Consider the following 8,473-nt stretch of genomic DNA (forward strand, 5'->3'; position numbering starts at 1 on the left):
TATATATATATATATATATATATATATATATATATATATATACATATATATATATATATATATATAATATATATATATATATATATGCATATGTATTGTATGTATATATATATATATTATATATTATCTATATATATATATATATATATATATATATATATACATATATGCGCACACATATATAATTAGTGGATCAAGGATATTCTTTGGGAAGGTTCATCTGCGAGCGCTGCTTTTATTCATGCACTCAAACACACCCACACACACACACACACGTATATATATATATATATATATATATATATATATATATATATATATATATATATATTATATATATATATATATATTTGCACATAATTGTGTATGTGTATATATACATAAATGTATGTGTATGTGTGTGTGTACACACATGTATATATTTATATATAAGTATATATATCTGTATATACGTATATATGTACATATATATATGTATATATAGGTGCATATATATGTATATGTATATATATGTGTATATATGTATATATAGGTATATATATGTATATATGGAAAATCTATATAAATATGTATTCCGGAGTATCAAAAAATGGTTAGTAATGGTATGAAGAGCAAAACAACACGATTACAAAAATGTAAGTAAAACAGAACGCTCACCTCGCTGGTAACGGAAATATCGAAGGTAGAAAATACGACCTTAGTTTTTTTCCAAGTCCACAAACATCAACAACAACAGCGCGTGCGTTCGTATGTGCGTGTGGAAACATTAGTATGTCGTCTATATATATTTAACAATAATACACTATTCATATTTCATACCTTTGTACGTTAAAATTCCTTATTATATACATTTTATCAATATAATTTTGAGTTTCCTATTGCAATGTTAAACATTTTATGTGCCAAACACAGCGTGATTTTTTTCCCTGACACGTCGTGTTTGCCAGGGGGCGTGGCCATACGGCGCGGCGGCCTATTTGTCAGTTTTATGAAACATGCCCTCGGTGAAAGACGAAAATTCCTGTACTAAGAAATCGTGTATAGATTCTGACACAGGCATTATAAATTACGCAAACAAAGTCAAAGGAAACCCTGAGTTTTGCTTTTGATATCTGGTGAGTCACGGTGTACTAAGCGATACACTGCAATGTAAACAGTGTAGTGAGCCGGCTCTAACCGCGACTTGCACATTTTCAAGTGTCAAAAACTCGTTCGAGTGAACAAAAAGAAGCAAAAAGGTGTAATTTCCAGCAGTCTTTTTATAAAAACACTGGCTACACAATAGCCACCTGGCTATAGAAACAAATTTGTTATTTATTATATTTATCTTCGTGAATGTTTTACTTATCAATTTGTAAAAGACGACATTATAGGTATTAGTGACAAACTATATGTGAACTGGTCGCCTTTTTGCAGAGACGTAATCATCTTTTGGTGTGAAAATTCTGGAAAAAATAAAATTGGTTGACCTGGGAAAACGGTCGAAATAGACGAATCAAAATTTGGTAAAGAAAAAAACAACAAAGGAGGATCATCGATGGTCAGTGGTATTTGACGGCTTGTGTCGGGAACAAAAGAATATTTTGTAGTGGAGGTTGAGAAACGTGACTCTCAACACTATTGCAAATCATAAAAGAAAAGATACATGAACAGTCAGTAATTATAAGTGATTGCTGGAAGGCTTATGATTGCCTTCAGGATGAAGGTTTTAAGCACCTGAAGGTTAATCATAATATAACTTTGTTGACCCCGACACCGGTGCCACACAAGCACCGTCGAACGAAACTGGAGGACACTAAAGGAAAGGTGCCACAGTGCGGGAGGAGGTCGTGCCATTTTGGGGGCAACCTGGCCAAAGCGGCCTTCCAGCTGCAGCTCCAGAGGCCAACAAGCGGATGCCCCTTTTCTCCTGCTGTGGCTCAGCTCTTTCCTCCGAAAAATAAGGTAAAGCCTTGGGGTCCAGGGGGCTAATCGTTGAATAAATTTTTGCCATAGTATACCCCGATGGGGGGGGGGGGTCCGGGGCAAGCCCCCCGTTAGTTTATGAGGTAGGTGTTCGGTTAATCCCCGATGGGGGGGGGGGGGTCCGGGGCGGAGCCTCCGATAGGGGGGTTAGGTAAGGTTGCCTTGGTTACAACGTTTTGTATTACATATTCTAAAACCGTGGGCTTCACTGCTTAATAATGAATGTGCTTTGCCGTAGATAAGTTAAGTTAAGTTAAGTAGTTTATTTACCAACCCTGGCATCTGCTCAGACTGCGTGGGCAATCATGATTACAGTTTTACTATATCTGACATTGTACATAGTCTGTATCTACTGTAGTTGTTACAAGGAAATAGAAATATAAATCATACATCTACAAAATATTACTTACATATGCTTTTGCCACTGTGGTTTGAATAACAACACTGTTATTTGCTTACGGAGTTATCACATAGTACAATTTAGGGATCGTACGAGTAATCTTCCAATGTATCAGATGAAGAATATTCACATATTCTTTAATACCTCATGTTAGGTGGTCTGAAAGGCTGTAAAACATTACATTCCGAGATATAGTGCTCAAGCGTTCGTTTGTTTCTTCGTTAACACAGTCTACATCTCGATTCATCTGCACTTCTTGCACCGGTCAGATGCCATACATTCTGTACCGAAACGCTTCTGCAATAACCCGTCACACTACTGTCCTGGTTTGACTTCGGTTGCCACCCATTAAGGAAGGCTTGCCATCTCTATACTGATCGTAGTGCCTTATGGTAAGCTTCCAGGCCTTTGAGTGTTAATCCAGATCTACTAGTTTCTTCCTTATGATAACTTTTCAATATATGGTGCAACCCTAGCAGAGGCATCCCAAGATCTATGTTCACAATATCCTTGCTGCAGGCCTTCTTCGCAATTTTGTCTACGTGGTCGTGCTTGCGTATGCCAACCCTGATATGGTATCCCATACAACTGAGGTTGAAATTACGCTCTGTTGCAAACATAAGTTCCGTTACGCTTTAATGCAACTGCACAATGGTCATTCATCGGCCACCTGCTTTTGAAAGAATTTGCGTCTCGAAAGCACTTTTGAGAGTCCACATAAACTACTCCAGCCCCTAGACATTAAGATCCGTTGCGAGGAGTATACCTTCCAGCTCGTTTGTGTAGTGCTGGCCCAGTTTGTATTCTCATCTAAACTTTATGTTGTAGTAACTGCCATTTTGTATACAGCGCAAGCACAACCAGCTTTGTATCCAAACTGTACGATCCGTCGGCGTAACACCATCATCATCACCTACCATAGATTCTGTGTGTTCCCGTTCCGTTGGCTAGCGCAATTTGTTTCAACACACAGTTGTTGCACCCCTGTTTCTTTCGTGGTAGACATGTAGGGGAACTATCAATGTTGAATTTTTTTCACGGTGATGGAGCGACCTTTGGTATTTACTATTTGGAACATTGAGTTTTATATGTTCATGGAGATTTTTTTGTATCAGAGGTGCTTCGCGTGTGTGTGATTTGTCCACGTCTACTTGCGTGATTTTTTATGTTTGCAGTTGTTTTTTGGAAATCTGAGAGATACGAGGTTCCCTAAGAGCTTTGCCCCAATGTGGTGGAACTAAATATTTTCTATCAAAATGGATGGTAAGTTTAATTTTTTTTTTTTCTGATCTCATGGTTTTACTATCCTTTGCTGTTCTCGGGGCGCCGATTATAATCCTCATAGCTTCATTTTGCACTACCTCCAAACTCCTATTTCTGATTCCTACACTGCAACGAGTGCAGTGCATGGTAGTCTACCACTGACCTTATCAAAGCCAAGTAAACAGTCAGCGACTTAACATTGAGCCATGTTCTCTTCCGACAGAACTTTCCAAAGTTTCAATCTCTCCCAGAGTCTCTTGTTCTTTAAGAGAAGGACCAGGTCTGCATCTACATTCACCCGAATATTTAATACTTGTTGCATATGTCAATTTCCTGGTCACCTACAATGCGAAAAGTGGGTGGGGTATGATAACATGGTTTATAGCCATTGTTTTTCTCAGACGAAATGACTATCCACACTCATGTGCCTCTGCTGTGATTCTGTAGAGTATTATTTGCCATCCTCACTTGTGATGATGCTCTGACGCTATGTCATCAGCATAGCATATAATGATTCACCTTCCCCTAAGTGGATATCTGCCACCATAGCTTGTGCATGAGGACATTGGACAGCATAGGGTCTGAAACTCCTCCCTGTGGCGTCCCAAGTGTCAAAGACTGTGAAGTGGAACTTCTCACTCCCCTGAACATGAACACTTGGCAGACTGTTCGAGAGATACATTCTAATCAGTTCAATATCTGTACCCGGATGCCAAGCTTCTAATTGTTCTAGGATACCTTCTCTGTTTTTTTTGTTTTTTTGTTGCCAAATGTCAAAAGCTGACTTAGTTCAAGAAAAACAGTGGTGCTTCCTGGATTAGAGTGTGAAAGTACTCTGCAAAGCAATGTTTTGTGCTACGTCGATAGAATTCAGTACAGTCTGTGGATAATTAACTTGTAACCTTACTGATTCCTGTTCAAATTTATCCTTTCTAGAAGTTTAGAGGGGATTTTTGTCTTTGCATACCAATTAGGTTAATGAAATTGGTCGGTATTATCGTGTTTGATTTCGGTATAGGGATGAATAGACTGCGTGTCCTGGGGCCAGGCATAATACCTTTGACCAACTTAACCTGCATAGGTGCAAGGGGATTAACCAGGTACCTTAGCTATAAGGCGGAGACACTATAAGGTAATTCCATCCTCACGCTGGGCGGACGCTTTTCCTTGATCAGTGCATTGTTCAGTTCCCACTCAATGATTCTCAGCAAAGTCTAGTGTCCAGTATCCGAACACCAATCTCAATGCAAATTTGGCGTGCACTTTTGATTGACTAAGGTATCCTGAATATTTGTGAGAAGTGAGCTTAATTTGACGCTCCAGCCCATTGACTATGGAGCATATCTGCTTGTGCAGAGGACTATGGAACTGCGGGTGTTAGTTGGTTTGCCGAAATTCGATTTAATTTTTTTCCGACCTCCGACATTGAGGTGTGTTTATTGTTATGCTTTGTAAGGGAAAAAGGAATCTGTTCAAAGTGTTCATTTTCTGAAATGAGTTTTTAATTCCCGTAGGTTTTGTTGCCTTAAGAAATTCAATAAGGTTTGTCACGGGTATTATCTGCTTGTAGATCCATAAGCTCCTGACTCGCTTTTGTTCCACTAATAATGTAGGGTCACCTACCCACTTAGGTTGTTTTTGAGACGTTGTGGAGTTGCTGTTCTTGAAGGTTTTCTTTTGGACAGACCAAGCGTTTGTAGTAATCAGTGACAGCTGTTTGTCATGTCCATTGGAAATTTTATCAACACTTGTTAATGTGTAATCATTGTACCAGTCATAGATAGGGATTTAAAGTGCTGCTCAAGGTAACGGGGGGATAGAATTTTGACCCTGATTTGTTTTGGTGATAGAGTATTATCAACAGCGTTCCTCGTTACTATTGCAAAGTGGCAAATGATTAGCTCTGGTGCAAGCATGCTTCTGACGTTTCCAGCACAAGACCCTTCCTATTACATAATCTAGCCTGCCCCCCGCCACGTGAGTGTGCCTGTCTGTATCATATACGGTCATAGTATCTTGTTGTTCACAAATGTCGGAACTCTTCGCCATTTTCATTGCATTGACTAGCTCCAAAGTATATTCTAGCATTAATATCCCATGCATATTGTGTCCCGTGATTCTGAAAGTTTGGGGCATTGAATCATCCCTGAAACTTCTACACATTGCGTCTACATTTGTACAGAGAAAAAACCCCAGAGAGCTGTCGAATATGTAAATGCTGAATGACTGCACATATTGTCATTAGATTTCTGCACCAACTTATGCGGTATGGTTCACTGACATAAGTCAATAGCCTGTCATTCCTGGTGTTCGGTATAGAGTGTGTTAGCCCTCTAATTTCTAGGCGGTTTTTTATTTTACGTGGCTGATGTGAAGGGCTCTTGTAAACAGATAACGTCAACTTTATTGTTATGGATTTAGTAAAGCAAGTCATTAATTCTACGGTTGACACACGTATATTCCATGAAAGAAGTAAGTGTTTTTTTTGTCCCATCACACCCTAAATGTTTAACGATTGGTCAAATTTCTGTTTGGATGGAACTCTTTAGTCTGCTATTTCTTGTACTGCAATTACGTATTTGTGTTTTTTTTTTTGTTTTGTAGCTTCTTGATTTATCTGTTTGCGCGCTTTCCGCGTATTGATATACACGCATAATCCGTACCTGATAGCATTTTTCTGAGTGATGTCCCCACAGATCGGCCGTTTCCCAACGCATCTTCGTCAGCGTCATTTTTTACGGTCACTGGTCTTCACTGTTTTCAGATGGTCCGCCGTGCGTAATAATAATATCAGAGACCTCATTCGTATTGCTCACATCACTAACATAACTAACCATCATCAACGCCGCTGCGTAATAATAATATCATAGACCCTCATTCGTATTTTTCACCATCACTAACATCATCATAACGCACATTTTCCCTGTCTCCACGCTCACTTTTGTCGTGCCAGTAATAATAATATCGAGACCTCATTCGATTTTCACATCACTAACATCCTAACGCATCATAACATTTTCCCGTCTACCACGATCACTTTGTTCTCCATTACTTTTTTTCAATCAGCAATCTCTTGCCTGATTGCGTTTTTCATTGTCAGCATCACTTGCCTGATGCTTCTTTATTTCTCGGCCGTGTCCCATGTCTTTCTCACAATGGGTTTCTCCCTGTGGCACTGTTTTCCTAGTGGGGAATCCCCTGGCAGTTTGCGGGAAAGTCTGTGGGTTGGTGACGTCACGCGGCCCTGGTGGGTGTGTGTGGCTGGCTGGCATCGCACTCCGCCGTCGATGGGTAACGGTCGGGGGCAGGTGGGGGGGGGTGGGTGCTCGTGCGGTTTGTGGGGCAGTTCACGGTGCCAGGCCGTCACACCCTTCGCGCCTGCACCTGACGCACCTCTTCACGATGGTGGAGCCGTCCTCATTGTCCGTTGCCTTTCTCCGTCGTTTCTTGCGCATTCCTTTGCCTGGTGAGCTCCTGCATCAGACAGCACACGCTGTGTCCTTCCTGCAATATTGCCTACGTGGCCATAACCTTGAACTTGTAGCACAAGACTACAACCTCTGAGCACCTCGGCGAATGAGTCTCGCTCTATGTATCTACCAAAGAATTGGTACTCCTGTAGGTGGCTGCTGTTCCCGCTCCATACAATGATGAGCCTGCTCAAGGGCTGTCCGTCCTTATAGATCCTCCGGGCTTTAAAAACACACCGGAATCAATGCATGCTTCCTCAGCGGCCGCCTCCTTCGGAAACCTGGTACCGGTTATTTCCCCGTATTTTTTCTTTTAGATCCCCGCAAAGTGCCATTAATCAATCAGGCCACATATTTGTTGTTCTCGTCGTAACATAGACTAAGCGACGAGGATATACATCTCCCCTGCACCATGTCTAGCGGGCCTTCCTCTTGAGGGCGGCAGCTGGCTGACCTGCCCTCATCCACCTTATTTTTTATATTTTATGACGGAAGTCGTGTCCTCAGAAAGGCCAGCGAATGACCTCTCCCGGGGGCGATGGGTTCGTGCTTTTGGGTCGTTCCGTTTTGCTTCTTGGTCAGGTTGCTGGGGTTATTCGGCTGGGTTTTCCACTTTTTTCTTCTGGTCGAACGAGTTGGAATCCCTCGTTACACATCAGGTCGGCAGTCAATTCCACATCGTTCACATCCCTAGTCGTGGAATCATCCCTCCATAGGGTGGAGGGTTGAGGGGTGTAGTTGGCACTGGCACTGGGGGGGCATCGAGCGCGTCCCCACCCTCATCCATGGTAGGACAGTGTTGCCGTAGATTTTAATGAAAGCGGGCGAGTGTTCCCGTAGAGTTTTCGGAAGATGGCGTTCCAAGCCGTATATATATATATATATAAATATATCTATATATATATGTCTTTATAGATATATATATATATATATATATATCTATATATATATAAATTTTTTTTTTTTTTTTTTTTTTTTTTTTTTTTTGAAAAGTGGCTTGTTAGGCTGTAGATTTTTTTTTTTAGCGTTGGCTGGCGTTTTCTATAGAGTTTCTTGGGCTGATGTTAATGATTTTCTTTCGTTGCATTATGCATTATTTCATTATATTAACTGTATTTAAGCCTGTTTTACCCCATAATTTCCCTGATATACTTATGCCCTCCCCTACTTCGGGAACTTTAAATCAAATCAAGCATTGCTGGCTGAATATGGAGTTCCGCAGCCCAAAAATGGTATACTCGTATATCCCTATACATCGCACCGATTATCGTCACAATAAACTCGTGAACGCGAATACATTTTAGAAAGAATTACCGTATATATGTATTATATGTGTATAGTGTATAATAATAATTGTATATATGTATATATGTAC

The sequence above is a fragment of the Penaeus monodon genome, chromosome 18 (genome assembly GCF_015228065.2).
Source record: "Penaeus monodon isolate SGIC_2016 chromosome 18, NSTDA_Pmon_1, whole genome shotgun sequence".
Taxonomy (NCBI): Eukaryota; Metazoa; Arthropoda; class Malacostraca; order Decapoda; family Penaeidae; genus Penaeus; species Penaeus monodon.